The sequence below is a fragment of the Gopherus flavomarginatus genome, chromosome 11 (genome assembly GCF_025201925.1).
Source record: "Gopherus flavomarginatus isolate rGopFla2 chromosome 11, rGopFla2.mat.asm, whole genome shotgun sequence".
Lineage (NCBI taxonomy): Eukaryota > Metazoa > Chordata > Testudines > Testudinidae > Gopherus > Gopherus flavomarginatus.
The window spans coordinates 8,040,118-8,058,713 of record NC_066627.1 but is presented as its reverse complement, the minus strand read 5'-3'; the positions used below and the strand labels follow the sequence as shown (position 1 = coordinate 8,058,713).

The 18,596-nt window shown below is 50.6% G+C and overlaps 1 protein-coding gene and 1 pseudogene across 6 annotated transcripts in view; one reads left to right on the top strand and one right to left on the bottom strand.

Moving 5' to 3' along the window:
• The window catches only part of LOC127031107 (zinc finger protein 707-like), a 769,794-nt gene that overhangs the window by 268,542 nt on the left and 482,656 nt on the right, over positions 1–18,596 (bottom strand). The window lies entirely within an intron of this gene.
• LOC127031106 (zinc finger protein 345-like) overlaps positions 1–18,596 on the top strand; it is a 565,317-nt pseudogene that overhangs the window by 236,567 nt on the left and 310,154 nt on the right.

Here is an 18,596-nt window from a genome sequence, read left to right as displayed (position 1 = left end):
GGTACCTGTGGTTCTTTGCCAGCAGCAGAGAAGAGGTTCCTGCCTCCGTTTTTGTGGCCTTAACAAACCAGGTGTTGTGCCCCAGTTCTTGTCTGAGATCCCTGAAAAAGAACATCTTCCCATCCATGAACAAGACAGGACCTATCTTTCAAAGGGGAACAAAAGACCTCTGGGACTTACAGACTAGCTAGCCTGACTGCCATAGCTGGAGAGATCCTGCAATACATTCTTAAACACTCAGTTTGTCAGCAGCACCTACAGGATAATTTGGTTCTTATGACTAGTGAGCGTGGATTTGTCAAGAACAAATCATTCCAAACAAATCCTCTTTCCTTCTTTGGCAGGGTTCTGGGCCTGGTGGAGGTGGGTAAACAATAGATGGGATCTAGCTTGGTGTTACTAAGGCTTTTGACACAGTCCCGTAGGACATTCTCACAAGCAAACGAGGGAAATGTAGTCCAGCTGCGATCAGTGTAATGTGGGTGCAGAGCTGGTTGAAAGCCCAGACTCCAGGAGCCCTTCTCCATGTTTGGCTGCCCAATGGAGAGGGTGTACCTAGTGGGTCTGGCAGGAATCAGTCCGGTGTCAGGTACTATTCTATATTTTCATGAATGATTTGGAAAATGCAATGGAGACCATGCTTCTAAAATTTACAGCTGACACCAAGCACTTTGGAGCACAGGATTGAAATTCAAAACACCCTTAACAAATTGGAGACTTGGTCTTCTTGAGCCAAACTCCATGGTTAGGGCTCTTTCTCTACACTGGGCTGAAGTGAAACCCCAGAGCCAATCACTCCTCCTGGGCAGTGAGCTCCGACCTTGATTGGTCAGATGCTGCTTAGAACTGTCAGAGCAGCTTTTGCTGGGGGATTCTCCCAGCACTTTCCTATAGCGGGAAAGTATGAAATCCCCATTTGACTGTTGAGGAAAGAGCCCGAGAGTGGGGAGCAACTTGCCCAAAGTCCCCAGGAAAAGGAAAACAACCAGCAGTGGAACCAATAGGAAACCCAGCAATGGAACTCAGGAGTCCTGGGGGTGTGCTATGGTGACCAGATGTCAAAATTTTATAGGGACAGTCCGAATTTTGGGGTCTTTTTCTTATCTAGAATCCTATTACCCTCCACCCCGTCCCGATTTTTCACACTTGCTATCTGGTCACCCTAGGGTGTGCACATGTGTCGGTCCCAGCTGCTCCCTGCCCCCTTCATTGAAGCAGATGTGCAGGGTTACTGCCCTGGGAAGTCCAGGGCACCAGTGGATGTGGGGTTGGCTGGAGGTAGGGTCTGGCTTCAGGCAGGGCAAGGGCTGCGGGGCTGGCTGGCTTCAGGCAGGGGGGTGCATCAGGGGTTGGCCGGAGACAGGGCAGGGAGGATGCGGCTGGTGCAGGCAAAGCAGAAGGTGCAGGGCTGGCTGGAGACAGAGGCTGACTGCGGGCAGGGCAGGGCAGGGGGTGCAGGGCTGGCTGCAGGCATGGCGTGCAGGGCTGGTGCAGGCTGGTGGTGTGTGGGGGCTTGCTGGCTTTGGGCAGGGCCATAGGGGGGTGCAGCAGGAGTTGACTGGAGACAGGGCAGGTGGGGTGTCAGGGGCTGGCTAGGGGGCTGGCTGCAAGCAGGGCAGGGAGGATGCGGCTGATGCGGGCAGGGCAGAAGGTGCAGGGCTGGCTGGAGACAGAGGCTGGCTGCGGGCAGGGCAGGGCAGGGGGTGCAGGGCTCGCTGCAGGGCTGGCTGCAGGAAGGGCAGGGAGGATACTGCTGGTGCGGGCAGGGCAGAAGGTGCAGGGCTGGCTGGAGACAGAGGCTGGCTGCAGGCAAGGCAGGGCAGAGGGTGCAGGGCTGGCTACAGGCAGGGCATGGGGCAGGGCCAGTGCAAGGATGTTTCACTCCCTAGGCGAAACTTACACCTTGCGCCCTCCCCCCCTGTGCCCCCACCCGTGGCAGCTCTCCCCCTCCACCCTGAGGCTCCCCTCTTGTGGCAACTCCCCCGCTCTGCCCTGCGGCACCCCCTCGCCCCAGCTCACCCCTGCTCCGAGCACGAGCACCCCGAGCAAGCCGTGGCCGCTTCACTTCTCCTGCCTCCCAGGCTTGCGGCGCCTAAGCCTGCCAGGCAGTCAAGCACCCTCCTCTGAGCCACAGCAGCCCTGACAGTTGACAATAGAGGCACCTTAACCCCTGAGTTCCTTCAATGTGTCCCCCTCTGGAGTCCAGCTCCAATCACCAGATACTCGGGGTATGTCTATACTACCTGCCAAATCGGTGGGCAGCGATCGATCCAGCGGGGGTCGATATATCGCGTCTAGTGTAGATGCAACACATCGAGTGCTCTCCCCTCGACTGCTGTACTCCAGCTCAGTGACAGACACAGGCAGAGTCTACGGGGTGCTGCAGCAGTCGACTCACCGCTACTGTGACATTATAAGTATAATCTAATATCTCATTGAAAGGTGACAGGGCCAGAAAGAGTTAATTAACTCACCTCACCGACTGATCTGACCCATGGGTGAACCTTAAGAACTGGTTAGCAAGATATGTAAATGAACAGAGCTTTGAAATGCAAGTCTGCATTGTTAGAGGTAGAAGGGGAGATGTTTGCTCAGGTCTTGTGATGTAGGCAAACAAGTCTTGTCTATTGCTATAGTTTTAATTCAAAGAGCAAAAAAGGAATATTAACATTTATGATGATACTTGAGTGAAATAGTATTATTGTCTATGTGTCTCTTTGAAGGTTGTGGTAACCTGTATTTGAACTGTTAAATGAATAAATTACCCTGTACTAATTGCCAGGATGCTTGGAAGGAGAGTTAAGCCTATTGTTTTCTCAGGCCGAAAGGCTGCTGGAAATGTATAAGAACCTGGGACATGATCCTTCTTCATCTCAGATCTGCTTTGGGTTTCAAGAGGGGGAAACCTTAAGCCACAAGGATTGAGATCCCCAGTCATTGACTTCAGCCACACTGAATATGGAAATTGGATTATAACCTATGGACTATTTCTAAAAGGACTTTTGGCAACTACAATCTCATCTCTACTATGTATCTGAACCTCAAGAATTGAATTCAAGTCTATATGTCTATTAATCTTTTAACCAACACTCTCTCTCTTTTCTTTTCTAATACATTTTAGCTTAGTTAATAAGAATTGGCTATAGCATGTATTTTAGGTAAGATGTAAGTTATAATTGAACCTGGGTATGTGGCTGATCTTTTGGGATAGGAAGAATCTTTTCTTTTATATGATGAAGTAAGATTTTCAGGAATCATCATCATATCTGACAGGTGTGTCTGGACGGAGGCCTGAGGCTGGGTACTTTAAGGGAACTGTGTGGTTTAAACTTCTAAGTATCCAGTGAGGTACTACAGAAGCTGTTTTGTGCTGGCTTGGTAAACTTAAGTATTGAAATCACCATCAGCGTTTGGGATTTGTCTGCCCTGTTTTGTTTGCAGTTCATCCTGATTGAGTGACCTGAGCTGGCTCCCAGAGGAAGCACCGTCACACCTACATCCAGGCTGTAGGGGTCTGAGGGATCTTAGGGGCCTTGGGGTGCACAGATACCTATGTCCAGGCCATAGGGGTCCCTGGGAGGCTTAGAGAGTTTTGAGGGGGACATAGATATCAATCTCCAGGCTCTAGGGGTCCCAGGGGGGCTTAGGGGGTTCGTGGGGGGCACATATTCCTATATCCAGGCTGTAGTGGTACCAGGGGGGCTTAGGGGGATAGTGGGGGGCATAGATACCTATGTCCAGGCTGGAGGCGTTCTGGGAGTCTTAGGGGGTTTGTGGGGCCTAAGATACCTATGTCCAGGCTGTAGGGGTATCAGGGGGTCTTAGGGGTTGGGGTGGGCACAGATACGTATGTCCAGGCTGTATCAGTCCCAGGGGGGGTTAGAGGTTCCATGAGGGGCACAGATATCTACGTCCAGATTGTAGATATCCCGGGGAGGGTGTTGGGGGTTTCGGAGGGGCACATATACCTACGTGCACACTGGAGTGTCTCAGGGGGCTTATGGAGCCTATATGGGGTACAGATACCAATGTCCTGGCTATATAGGTCCCTGGGGAGCTTAGGGGGCTTGTGGGGGGCACAGATACCTACGTCCAGGCTGCAAGGGTCCTGGAGGGGCTTAGGGTCTGTCACGAAGTGTCGGGGAGTCCGGCCCTGCACCCCTCTTCCTGGGACACACAGTTACTCTCAGCCAGCCAGTAAAACAGAAGGTTTATTGGAGAACAGGAGCGAAGGATACAGCAGAGTTTGGAGGCACAAGCAGGACCCCACAATCGAGTCCTTCTGGGGGTTCAGGAAGCTTAGTTCCCAGTTTGGGATTCCCTGAACTCCAACCACCCAGCCCAAAACCGAAACTGAACTAACCCAACTCCCTCCAGCCGGCCCCTTCCTGTGTTCAGGTTCCCGGGCAAAGGTGCTGACCCCTCCCCCCTGCCTAGCTCAGGTTACAGGCTAAGCACGTGTCCGGTCCTAAAGTCACCCACTGCTCTCCCATCCCCCACACAGACAGTCCCTACTCCATCACAGTAATGCACAGAGCATTTCCCGCATGGAGCAACAGTGTCACCTTGTGGCCATTCAGGGTAATGCACAGAACATCACACCTCTGTAGAGGCTGTAGAGCTCCCTGGGGGGCGTGGAGGTCGTGGGGGGCACAGATAGCTACGTCCAGGCTGGAGGCATTCCTGTGGGGATTAGGGGTTCATTGGGGACACAAATAGCTACCTCCGGGCTGGAGAGGTCCCTGGACGGCTTAGGGGTTTGTGGTGAGTACAGATACATACGTCCAGGTTGTAGTGGTCTCTGGTGGTTTAGGGAGTTGAGGAGGGGCACAGAAACCTACGTATGGTCTGGGGGGGTCCGTGGGGGACTTTAGGGGTTGTGGTTGCGCAGATACCTACGTCCCGGTTGGAAGGGGTGCTGGGGAGCTTAGGGGGTTTGTGTGGCGTACACACACCTACGACCAGGCTGGTGGGGGCTCTATCGGTCTTAGGGGGCTTGTAGGGGGCAGAGATACCTATGTCCAGGCTAGAGAAGTCCTGGGGAGGGCTTAGGGGGTTCCTGGAGGTTAAAAATATCTACATCCAGGCTGGAGGGGTCTGGGGGTATTAGGAAGTTGTGGGGCAGGCACAGATACCTATTTCTAGGCTGTAGGGGTCCCGGGGTTGCTTTGGGGCATTTTGGGGTACAGATACCTACGTCCATGCTGTAGGGGTCGCTGGGAGGATCAGTGGGTTTGTGAGGGTGCACAGATACCGACCTTGGCACAAAAAGAGAGAATGTGCTAATGAAGTTCGCTGATGACACAAAGTTGGGGGGTATTGCTAACATGGAGAAGGACCGGGATATGATACAGGAAGATCTGGACGACCTTGTAAACTGGAGTAATAGTAATAGTATGAAATTTAATAGCGAAAAGTTCAAGGTTATGCACTTAGGAATTAATAATAAGAACTTTAGATATAGATTGGGGATGCATCAGTTGGAAGCAACAGAGGAGGAGAAGGACCTTGGGGTATTGGTAGATCACAGGATGACTATGAGCCGCCAATGTGATATGACCGTGAAAAAAGTTAATGTAGTTTTAGGATGCATCAGGCGAGGTATTTCCAGCAAAGATAAGGACGTATTATCACCGTTATATAAGGCGCTGGTGAGACCCCACCTGGAATACTGTGTGCAGTTCTGGTCTCCCATATTTAAGAAGGATGAATTCAAACTAGAACAGGTTCAGAGACGGGCTACTAGGATGATCCAAGGAATGGAAAACCTGTCATATGAGAGGAGACTCAAAGAGCTTGGCTTGTTTAGTCTAGCCAAAAGAAGGCTGAGAGGGGATATGCTTGCTCTTTATAAATATATCAGAGGGATTAATATTAGGGAGAGAGAGAAATTATTTAAGCTTAGTACCAATGTAGGCACAAGAACGAATGGGTATAAACTGGACACTAGGAAGTTTAGACTTGAAATTAGACGAAGGTTTCTAACCATTAGAGGAGTGAAGTTCTGGAACAGCCTTCCAAGGGGAGTACTGGGGGCAAAAGACCTATCTGGCTTTAAGATTAAGCTTGATAAATTTATGGAAGGGATGATATGATGGGGGAGCCTAATTTTGGCAAATGATCTTTGATTATTGCCAGATAAGTATGCCCAGTGGTCGGTGATGGGATGTTGGATGGGATGGGATCTGAGTTACTGCAGAGAATTCTTTTCTGAGTGCTGGCTGGTGAGTCTTGCCCACATGCTCAGGGTTTAGCTGATCGCCATATTTGGGGTCGGGAAGGAATTTTCCTCCAGGGCAGATTGCAGAGGCCCTGGAGGTTTTTTGCCTTCCCCTGCAGCGTGGGGCATGGGTCACTTGCTGGTGGATTCTCTGCAGCTTGAGGTCTTCAAACCACAATTTGAAGACTTCAATAACGCAGGCATAGGTCAGGGGTTTGTTATAGAAGTGGATGGGTACGGTTCTGTGGCCTACTTGGTGCAGGGGGTCGGACTAGATGATCACATTGGTCCCTTCTGACCCTAGAATCTATGAATCTAAGAATCTATACTTACGTCCAGGCTATAGGGATCCTGGGGGGGCTTAGAGGTTTGTGGGGGGCACAGATACCTTCATCCAGGCAAGAGGGCTCCTGGGGGCCTTAGGGGGTTCGTGTTGGGCACAGATACCTGTGCCTAGGCTGGAGAGGTTCCGGAGGTCTTAGGGGGGTTGTGGGGAGCTCAGATAACTATGTCGAGGCTGGAGGGGTCCCATCGTGGCCTAGGGGATTTGTGGGGGGCACAGACACCTGCTTCTAGGCTGGAGGGGTTTTGGGGGTCTTAGGAGGGTTGTGGGGCACAGATACCTATGTCCATGCTGGAGGGGTCCCGTCGTGGCTTAGGGGATTCGTGGGGTCAGAGATACCTACGTCTAGGCTGGAGGGGTCCCTGGGGGGATTAGGTGTGTTGGGGGGGAACAGATACCTATGTCCCAATTGTAGGGGGCCCTGGGTAGCTTAGGCAGTTTGTGGGGATCACAGATACAAACATCCATGCTGTAGGGGTCCCAAGGGTCTTTGTGGGGCTCTGGGGGGTCACAGATACCTACCTACAGGCTGGAGGGGTCCTGTGGGTCTTAGGGAATTTGTGGCGCATACAGATGCCTACATCTGGGCTTGTAGGTTCCCTGGGGGGCTTAGAGGTTTGTGGGAAGCACAGATACCTTTATCCAGGCTAGATGGGTCCTGATGGGATTAGGAGGTTATAGGGGGCACAGATACCTATGTAAGCAGAAGCAGGATGAACTCTACCCTGTCATCTGGTGGTGAATTATGGCAAGTGTGGAAAAGAATTTCAGGGGCTGATCGTGTTTGCATAGGCACACCCACTGCACATGACATGGCTATGGCAGCCTGGGATGGTTGTTTTGGCAGCTGTGGGATCCCCAGTTTATTTGTTGTTGGGGCATGAGATGTGGAATGTTGTCACCCTGATTGTGTGGATGAGGAACTGTGAAACTGCTTTGAGACAGGGATTCTCACCATCAATTGAGTGGCACTCGCTAGAGAAGGGAGTGAGCTCGTTGGGTGAGCCAGAAACACCCATTGCACCTTCTTCTCTTTTAACAGTTGAATAGCAGAGCTAGTTTTTGATTTGTTTAAGAATTGAAGTTCCAGGTTCCTGATCTGAAATCTCTAAAGAGGCGTGCTAGCTAGTGTGGGAGTCTGAAGGTATATTGCAGAGCAGCTGATGGAGAAGAGCAGTTTGTGGGATGGTGGGAGTGGCCCATGGAGTGAGGTGAGCGAAGCAGTTTTAGAAGACAGCTGGACCAGATCACAGATTGTCTGGCAGAGCAGAGCAGCTGGTGGGCGGAACTGAGCAATTTGTGGGGAAAGCGGAAGCAGAATCCCATGGAGAGGCAGGGCAGTCGGCAGTGGACTACGTAAGGTGCCCCTTTCTACCCAGGCTGGCAGGGGGAAAAACCCTGCAGATAGACTCTTGAACTCTGGGGCTGCGGGACTGTGGGTGATTTTGCGGTTGCTGGACTCTTGAAACATTTAAGGTATTGGACATTGGCGTCTTGGGGTGATTTGGGGTTGCTGGACTCAAGAGCCCAGGGAAAAGGACATGGCCTAGTTGAGGTGTTTTCCCAATTTAATGCTATGTTCTTTATCTCACGTTATTAAATGTTTTCTGCTACAGCCAGACTCTGTGCTTGCGAGAGGGGAAGTATTGCCTCATTGAGGCATCTAGGGGTGCGTATGTAAAATTTTCCCATGTCACTGGGTGGGGGCTCGAGCTGGTTTGCATTACGTTGTAGGGAAGGGACCCCTATGTATTGAACCCAGTCCTTGCTGTTATCAATTCAGCCTGGCAGAAGGGTTCCACCTACGTCCAGGCTGTAGGGGTCCCTGGGGGGCTCAGGGATTTGGTGGTGGGCACAGACACCTACGTCCAGGCTGCAGGAGTCCCGGAGGGGCTTAGGGTCTGTCACGGAGTGTGGGGGAGTCCGGTCCTGCACCTCTCTTCCTGGGACTCACAGTGACTCTCAGCCAGCCAGTAAAACAGAAGGTTTATTGGACAACAGGAGCGAACGATACAGCAGAGCTTGGAGGCACAAGCAGGACCCCGCAATCGAGTCCTTCTGGGGGTTCAGGAAGCTTAGTTCCCAGTTTGGGATTCCCTGAATTCCAACAACCCAGCTCCAAACCAAAACTGAACTAACTCCCTCCAGCCGGCCCCTTCCTGTGTCCAGCTTCCCGGGCAAAGGTGCTGACCCCTTCCCCCCTGCCTAGCTTGAGTTAAAGGCTTAGGTCCTGTCCCTCACCTAAAGTCACCTGCTGCTCTCCCATCCCCCACACAGACAGTCCCTACTCCATCACAGTAATGCCCAGAGCATTTCCTGCATGGAGCTACAGTGACACCGTGTGGCCACGCAGGGTAATGCACAGAGCATCACACCTATGTAGAGGCTGTAGAGATCCCTGGGGGGGCTCAGGGGTCGTGGGGGGCACAGATAGCTACGTCCAGGCTGAAGGCGTTCCGGTGGGGATTTGAGGCTTCATGGGGGACACAAATATATACATCCGGGCTGGAGAGGTCCCTGGATGGCTTAAGGGGTTGTGGTGAGACAGATACATGTGTCCAGGCTGTATTGGTCCCTGGGGATTTAGGGAGTTGAGGAGGGGCACAGAAACCTACGTATGGTCTGGAGAGGTCCCTGGGGGACTTAAGGGGTTGTGGTTGTGCAGATACCTACGTCCCAGTTGGAGGGGAGCTGGGGAGCTGGGGAGCTTAGGGGGTTTGTGTGGCGTACACACACCTACAACCAGGCTGGTAGGGGCCCTATGGGTCTTAGGGGGCTTGTGGGAGGCAGAGATACCTATGTCCAGGCTGGAGAGGTCCTGGGGAGGGCTTAGGGGGTTCCTGGAGGTCACAAATATCTACATCCAGGCTGGAGGGGTTCTGGGGGTATTAGGGAGTTGTGGGGAAGGCACAGATACCTATTTCGAGGCTGTATGGGTCCCGGGGTTGCTTTGGGGCATTCTGGGGTACAGATACCGACGTCCATGCTGTAGGGGTCGCTGGGAGGATCAGTAAGTTCGTGAGGGTGCACAGATACCTACGTCCAGGATATAGGGATCCTGGGGGAGCTTAGGGGTTTGTGGGGGGCACAGATACGTTCATCCAGGCAAGAGGGGTCCTGGGGGCCTTAGGGGGTTCGTGTTGGGCACAGATACCTGCGTCTAGGCTGGAGGGGTTCCGGGGGGCTTAGGGGGGTTGTGGGGAGCTCAGATAACTATGTCGGGGCTTGAGGGGTCCCATGACGGCCTAGGGGGTTGTGGGGGGCACAGATACCTGCGTCTAGGCTGGAGGGGTTTTGGGGGTCTTAGGAGGGTTGTGGGGGCAGAGATACCTATGTCCATGCTGGAGGGGTCTCGTCGTGGCTTAGGGGATTCGTGGGGTCAGAGATACCTACGTCTAGCTTTGGCAGCTGTGGGATCCCCAGTTTATTTGTTATTGGGGCATGGGATGTGAAGTGTTGTAACCCTGATTGTGTGGATGAGGAACTGTGAAAAGGCGGGGGGCGGGGCCGGTCTCTCAGCAGGGGAAAAGGAGGAGGGGCGGGGAGACGGTCTGCCTAGCCCCGGGACCTCCTTTCTTTGGCTGGAGAGGGCGGAACCGGCCCCGGGGCAGGCTGGGAGATGTAGTTCCTGACTCTCCCTGAACAGGAAGTGACGTTGGCGAGGGAGGTGGATCCGGACTACCAGCGCGCTCGGGCCGCTCCGGCTCTGCCTGGCTCGCGCGGGGTCGGTGGAGCCTCTCCCGGGACGGAGAAGGGTTTGTGCCCTTGGAGCTCTGGGCATGCGCAGATCGCGGCGGGAGAGCCCTTTATTAACCCCCTGTGGGGGCGGGCGGGGGCTGGGAAAGGGGCGGGTGGGAAATGTCTGTGCAGCCCGGACATGGCCGGGGAGGGGGGGGAAGAGCAGGTGACCCCCGAGGAGCGGGGAGAGAAAGGGGGGGGGCTGAGATCCCTAGAGAGCAACGAGCAGCACCCAGGGTGACCCCCCCTTCCCTCAAACCCCTGAGAAGTTCCCTGTTCCCCTCCCCCCATTGTGCCCCATTTTCTCTCCATTTCGCCAGTGTCCAGCTCTCATTGTGGCTGGTGGGGTTTTGAGGGGTATCTGGGATCCCTGGCCAGGGACTCTGCGGACTGGGTGCCAGGGAATATCTGGTGGGCTCCTGGCTGGGTTTGTGGGGGTGTCTGGGGACCCTGGCTGGGGGGTCTGGGCTTGGGGTGTCTGGGGGCCGTTACTAACCCTGATCCTTCTCCCTGACCAGTTTGTGCCAGAATCCTGGCTCCAAGCACTGCCAGGCAGTCCCCGGCCAGGCCCAGTTACTGTCATAACTTTCTAGCCACTTGTCAAACACTGTGAGGTGAAATCACTGATTTTTCTTTTCTCTGCTCTTGAAAACTGCAGGAACTTCCAGTTCCATTGGGAATATTCATTCCCTCCCCCCCAGCCCTTATCCTAGATCTGGGGGTGAGGGAGGTGGGAAGGGGGTCAGCACTGCCACACAATGGTCTCTTCCACAGCATTCTAGACTCATTTCTGAACTCTGGTTTCATTGAGACCAATTTTATGCATCCGAAGCAGTGAGCTTTAGCTCACGAAAGCTCATGCTGAAATAAATTTGTTAGTCTGTAAGGTGCCACAAGTATTCCTGTTCTTTTTGCGGATACAGACTAACACAGCCGCTGCTCTGAGCATTGAGACCAATGTTAATCCAGGGTCACTGCGTGGAAAGACAAGGAGTGACTCAAGAAGGACAGTGAGGCGAATGGGATCAGCAATTCTACCTGTGAGGAAGAGCTCTCATTAGCTGCTCTCCCCAGAGAGCTAAAGGAGGGAAGCTACTTAGATGCTCTGTCTCTCTCTGCTCAGGATATTGGGGTTCAGCTTCCTGAGTCAGATGCTGTAGTCTCCATTGTGATCTGGGAGACCAGGCTTGGCAGCTGCTGCTCCCTAGTGGGGTTCTGTGCTGGGCAGTGACCTTAGTTAAAGCTTCTTTTCTGCCCAGCCCAGGTGATGACTTTCTCCAACTCGTACTAGCCCCTTGTGGGAGACCTGGGCCCTGTTAATACCAATTCTACCACAGACTCCAGGTAACTGAAAGACCTCAGGGAAAGTGCTGGGGTCTGGCAAGAAAGTGACTCTGCACAAACAGCCCTTCCTCGTTTCTCCTCCCATTAGCGGTTGCCAGGAGAAAATTCAGCCATGGGAGAGCAAAACCCCCAGGAATGGGACTTTCCCAGCCAGAGGGGCAGGGAGAGAGGACAGGGGAAGGAGAGACTGAAAGGAGCAGTGGGAGAAATGAGTGAGGGGAGAGATTTCCAGCTCTCTAGTCCAGCCAGACACATGTATTGCTGCATCCCTGGGCAGAACCACTTTCCAGTGAACAAAACAAGGATCAGAGACAGGAAAAGCCAGTTCCTGACTCCATATTCCCCTGCTGGGGTGTGGCTGCTGTGGGGTCAGTGTCCGAGGGAATCCCTCACAGTGACTCCTTTGGTTCTGCTTTTTTCTAGCCTTGTGTTCAGAGACTTTGTTATGAGGTGAGGGGAGGGAGAAGGGAGGTTAAAAATCTCTCTGTGGGCTTAGCCTGGCAGCAGGGGCCAGGTCTACAGTGTAATAACATGCTTGATCTCTTTCTCAGCATGGCAGAATCTGGGCTGTCTGTCTGCAGGGAAAGGGCCTGGGAGAATCAGCTGGTGAAATTAAATAAACCCTGTTCTGAAACCCCCACAACTGCCCTTCTCACCCAGACCGATTGTAGAATGACGTCCTTTTTTTGCTCCAGCTCATTCCATCCTCCCAAGGGAGAGGGAAGAGAAATGGGTGCAGGGGAGCCTGTTAAGGTAGAGATTATCGGGAGGTTGCTGGTGGGTTCCTGCAGGGCGGGAGAGGGACAGCAAATACACCAGAGATGGGAAGATTTGCACAGTCTGCTTTGGAGGTTGGAGCGGGGCAGGAAATGCACAGGGTGGGGAAGGGCGGAGGACAGCTTGAGATAAACCTGCTGGGAGTTGTTTATTAAGTGGCCTAGATTCTAGGAAGAGACCCATGAGATTAGGTGGTGGAAATACCCTAATTTGTGAAACTGAGAATAACCCACCTTCATAGAGCTAGTCAAACTGACCAGACTCCCAGTGCTGGAGCCTGACCTGACTAACCAGCGGCTGCTGTGAGATATGAAGGGGGCACCCATCAGTGAGGTTTAGGGGAGCTGCCTCTCTCTTCATATCCAGCTACTCACGATGAGGTTATTGGGCTTCCTACCAGGGAGTTTTCCCTGGACCCTGCTAGGGGCTCCATCTCCTGTATCAGTCGGTGGCTAGTAGGGGGGTGATGGATCTGCTGGGAGAGACAAGGGGCTCTCTCTTGGTCCCCTTAACCTGGTGTTTCCAGGATGCTCTTTGCAGGGTGGGGGTGGGACTCTGTTAACTATGATCCACCCAGAGCTTGCATTTGATTGGTTCCTCTCCCCCACAAAGAGTGGGGCTGAGAGTGGGACATCACGTACTGAGTGTTGGACTCTTGCTCTTTCAGGGGCCGGTGACCTTCGAGGAGGTGGCTGTGTATTTCACCAGGGAAGAGTGGGCTCTGCTGGACCCCCCTCAGAGAGCCCTCTACAGAGATGTCATGCAGGAGAACTATGAGAATGTGACCTCATTGGGTAAGAATTCCCATCCCCTTAGTTCTTGGAATAGGAAATGAAGAGATAAGGTTCATGCCAACCCCACAATGCCACCTCTACTCTGCCCTGTTTCAGCATCACCCCAATATGCCAGTGACACACACACACTGCCACAGGCCCTCCCCTGCTGCAGAACATTTTGGGAACAGAGCACAGGAGCCATATCGCACAGTGTCAAATAGCTCCTGTTTGCTCAAGTGAACTTCTTTGAGATGGGATGACCATATCTGCATGGAGTATTCGAGATGTGGGCGTACCATGGATTTATATAGAGGCAATAGGAGATTTTCTGTCTTATTATCTATCCCTTTCTTAATGATTCCCAACATTCTGTTCACTTTTTTTCACTGCTGCTGCAGATTGAGTGGATGTTTGCAGAGAACTATCCACAGTGACTCGAAGGTCTCTCTGTTGAGTGGAAACAGCTAATTTAGACCCCATCATTCTGTATATATAGTTGGGATTATGTTTTCCAATGGGCTGCAGTGTATGTTATCCTGACATCTAGTACTGCTGAGATCCTGAATTCAGTGATATCCCTGCCCTTCCTGTTCCCTTTCTCCACCGAACCCCACCAGCCCATGCTTCCTGTTCCCAGCTTCCCCAGGACTCTCTCTCTTTGTCTCTGTCTCTGGACCTCTCTGTCAGCAAGAAGCAGTGCCAGGGAGACTTGCCTTCTCTCTGGAGTCTTCGATTTCTGGGACATAGATTTACTTTCTCTGTGTTTTAGGAGACTCTTTGAAATTGAGTGCCTGTGATATCAACCACAGTGCAACCTGGACTGTTGAACAGCTCTGTCCCCTCAGTTCCCAAGCTGGGGTGCCTTTTCCACTGCTCTGCTGTGAGAGTAGGCACTCCTGGGCAGTTCACACACGGTCTCCAGCATGTAACTCACTCCCAGCTACACAGTTTTGAGTGCTGCTAGTCAGTGACTCACAAATTACAGTACCTCACAGGAGAATCCCAGAAAATTCTCTGCTCCCTGACTTTCCCCAGAAATGTGCATCTTTCCCTGTCCAGCACACTCCTGAACAACGCAAGCTCATATGAAGTCTGTCATTTCATCAGTGGAAAATGACGTGCGCCAGCCTTGTTATCCCAGATGAAGTTTCCAACACACTTTAATACAACCACACTGCTTAGATAAAGAATAAAACAAGATTCTTAACTATCAAAAAAAATTTTAAGATATGGATAATGAGGCATAAAGCTCAGAATTGTTTACAAAATAAATGCAAGATAAAACACTGAACTAATGTTTAAGTTAACAAGCTGAAACGGATTCAAGGCAAATGTTTCTGTCACCCTGTGCTGAGACAGGCTGGTTTTCCTTTCAGCCAGGACTCGGCCTAACCCACCTCTGCCGCCCACGTTCAGTTCTTCAGGAGTTGTCATGAGCAGAGGGAAAGGGGAGAGAGAGAGTGTCTCATGCATTTTCCTCACCTCTTTTTATAATTCAGTCCTTTGTACTAGAAACCACTTCAGTTCTCAGCTCAGTCACGGTGACAGGCTGTCTGTTGGAGATGTGAGAATTGTGCGGGAAAGTCTACAGAAAGAGCTTTGGAGCTTTGGTCAAACTAGTAGGCCTAAAGTATTAGCTGAGCTTGTTTCTCTGTGTAAAGGGCAGAGAAAGGCAAAGTGGAATGGAAAGTCCCCAAATTGGGGAACAATGGCTTTGTGTGCCGAAGGGGCCTAAGTAGGTGAAGTGGAAAGTTCCCAAACACACTGATTTGAAATAACCGAGATTGTGAAACATAACCACAATGGGAGTGTTAGAAAAGTCAAACCACAAACTAGACTAGGAATAACAATAAGAGGAGAGGCCGGATATGAAAAACTGATTGTTCAGCTTGCTTTTGACCTGCATCATATTTTGCAATATATTCCAAATAAGGTAATTAATGTGCAGCCTATGTGTCATTGTTTGTGGCTTTAAGCTTTAAAAGGCTTGTGTGATTTTTAGCTCAGGAGGACAGTATTCCAATAGCTGTCGCCCCCTGCATGCTTGTAACCAAGAAAAGAGCCTCAGGCTGAGCTGATTGAAAATCAGTCATGTGGTCATTTTCCACAACAGCTTCAAGAGGTCCCTGTGATGGAATGTAGATGTCTTCTTCACACCTTCCCCCTGCAGGAGAATGGCTATTTGACCAGCTGTTTGCCTTGCTGTCTCTGAGGAACTGGTCTGTGGGTGTTCCCCAGAACTGTAATTTTTTCAGTAATATCATACTGTAAAATCTCATAACTTTATATACAGTGTTACTACACATTTTAACAGGAGGATAATATTCAGTAGGTTATGGGTTTTCAAGTGATACCTCACAAGCCGTACTGTGTACAAAATTGATCATAATTTTCTAGAAGAGTGAACACGGGTACAGACTGACACAGTGTCTATGTGTGTGTTCCCAGCAGATAGGTGGGTATTTCAATCCCTCTAAGCATAGTGTTCGGCATCTTCATGGACCTGGGGAACTGGTCCTGGAAATTCACTGGTTTACCAAGTGTGACACTGTATGGAATTGTGAGACACTTTGGTATTAATAATAAAATAATAAAATCTGATAAAATTGCAATGAATTGTGCTAGATATGCCATGGAAGGTGTCAGGGAAAATGTTATGATTTTCCAGGTATGATCATTTTGTTTCTATGTTTCTATCACCTTTGTACTGTGAGCCATAGATATGTAGAGTATATCTGTATTTCCAGACTTGGGCAGTGTTTCTGGGCGACACCTCCAGACATATTGGCATCAACACTGCCTAGCCTGTTTGATGGCCCATTGAGGGTCATCAGCTGTACAATGAGCCCATGGAAAGGACCAAGGGGATACACCTATTGAGTCAGCAAGACATTCCTGGGTAAGGCTGTGTACTGAAACCTCCAAGGCTTTTCCATACCATGTGCTCTGAATCTTGTGTTTGGGACACAGGAAGAACAAGCCACATGGCAAAAGGAATGTAAAGCGCAGCTGCGTCATCTCCATCTTATCTTCAATCCCCCTTCCTACTTCTGGAGCAACTTCTCTACAAACTGAACCCTGGAACAAAGGACTGAATGACCCATCCAAGCTGTGGATGTGTTCCAGACAGACTTTCACACCGGCAACTCACTAATACTGCTAAGAACCTGATCTATCCATTTTGGAATGTATCTGACTGCTTTCCCATTTCACTTCATTCTATCTTATTTCATTTAAACCTTTAGTTTAGATGCTAAAGGATTGGCTGGCAGTGTCGTATTTTGGGTAAGATCCAAACCTGTGCTGACCTGGTAACGTGGCTGACCTTTGGGGTCAGAAGATCATTTTGTTTATGTGAGCAGTTTTTAAATAACCTCTCACTGTGCTGAATCTAGGTGCTGATTGGGAGTCAGAAAACTGGGATGCAATAAAGGGGGCTGTGTGATTTCTTTTTTCAGCTTCTCGATAACCCGTGTGGGTGATCTCTTTTTCAGCCTGCCCTGATCTTGGTATTTTCAGTGAGAACTGCCTCTGGCCAACCAGGTCACACTAAGCACTGAAGTTAAATAAACAGAATGTTTTTTATGACAAAGTCTTATGAAATCAACTGAACTCCTTTGTTTTCTTTCATCTCAGCAAGGTTTCCTGTTACCCAGCCTGATGTGATCTCCCAGCTGGAACAAGGGGAAGAGCCATGGGTCCCAGACCTCCAGGGCTCTGAGGAAAGAGAGATCCTGAGAGCTCCCCGCACAGGTGGGAAAACATTAAACCAACTCAGAATCTGTAAGTGCCTGAAGGAAACATCTGGTATGCCCATCAAAGCCCTTGGGAGGTCTCTTAGTTCATTATTGTCCCTAGCAGGGATTGTATCCTCAGGGTAAATATAGCTCATGGCTTCCTGTAGATCCTAGCAAACATCAGGCATTAGCTTCCTCCCTTCCCCCTGCGTATTTGGATGGGATGTGAAGGCTGAAATCATCCCCCTCCTCTGTCCTATTTAGGGGAAGAGTTTGGGGGAGTTCAGTTCCTGATTTTTATTTGACCTGTCTTCAGCCTTTGTTTTGGTTTAGTCTTCCCCCTTTCCATCCCTGTTTGAGATTTCTGTCTCTATCACAGCAGGTGATGCAATGGCATGTGAGAAAGAGGAGCAGAATTCTGAGAAGGAAAATGTTGAGCAAGTGGATAAACACAGAGCATTATTGCAAAGATCGAAAAGGAATGTGTCCAGGAGTAATGAGCAGGGAAACTCCTTTGAGATTCAGCACAGACCAGAAAGAGAGCAGGGAAACCAGCCAGGGGAGAAATTGGATAAATGTATTTCCTGTTGGGGAACTCAGAAGGTCCTTATGGAAACCACAACACAACAGGAAATCCTTAGGCGAAAGAGAAAAAATACATCCACTGAGTGTGAGAAAAACTTGACTCACAGATCAAGCCTTTCTGTTCATCTGAGAATCCACACAGGGGAGAGGCCCTATGAATGCAGTGAGTGTAGGAAAAGCTTCACTCACAGATTAGCCCTTTCTAGACATCAGAGGATCCACACAGGGGAAAGACCCTACGAATGCCGTGAGTGTGGGAAAACCTTTACTCACAGATCAGCCCTTTCTGTGCATCAGAGAATCCACACAGATGAGAGGCCCTATGAATGCCGTGAGTGTGGGAAGACCCTCAATCACAGCTCAAACCTTATTGCCCATCAAAGAATTCACACAGGGGAGAGGCCGTATAAATGCTGTGAGTGTGGAAAATGCTTTATTAAGAGTTCAGCCCTTTCTGAGCATCAGAGAATCCACACAGGGGAGAGGCCCTATGAATGCAGTGAGTGCGGGAAAACCTTTTCTTGGTACTCAGCCCATGTTAGCCATCAGAGAATCTGCGAAGGAGATCAACATTGTAAAAATCTCTAGGGCTATCAAGACTCTCTTTTCTTTAATACTTTTCCTGATTCCCACATAGTAACTTTTAAAGCTCTTTGAACTGTTTGCAGCACCGTTATCCCTCAGCTTGTCCAGATGAGTGGCCCATTTTTGCCTTTTGCAGTTCGCCCTCTTTTGAGGTGGACCTATTTGTCCTTTCTATTGTCCCACAAGTAATTTGAGTGTGCCCTTCCTATGAGGAACCAGGGAGCGTCACATTTATACCATTCCTCCTATTGCAAAGTTATTGTTAGAGTCACCAGTGATAGAGATTGTATCATTGACAGTTGTTCTCACGTTGCTTTGGGTTGTGCTGAAGAGCAGTTATATTGGGAATTTTTCAAATTAGATGTAAATGAAGAGGAGCTGAGGCAGGAAAAAAGTATAATTTCAGCTTCCGTGACACTGGAAGGAGATGGGGTGACTCAAAGATTCCCTCCTTCCCCTTCACTGCAGAACTGTTATCTTTTGCCTGAGCC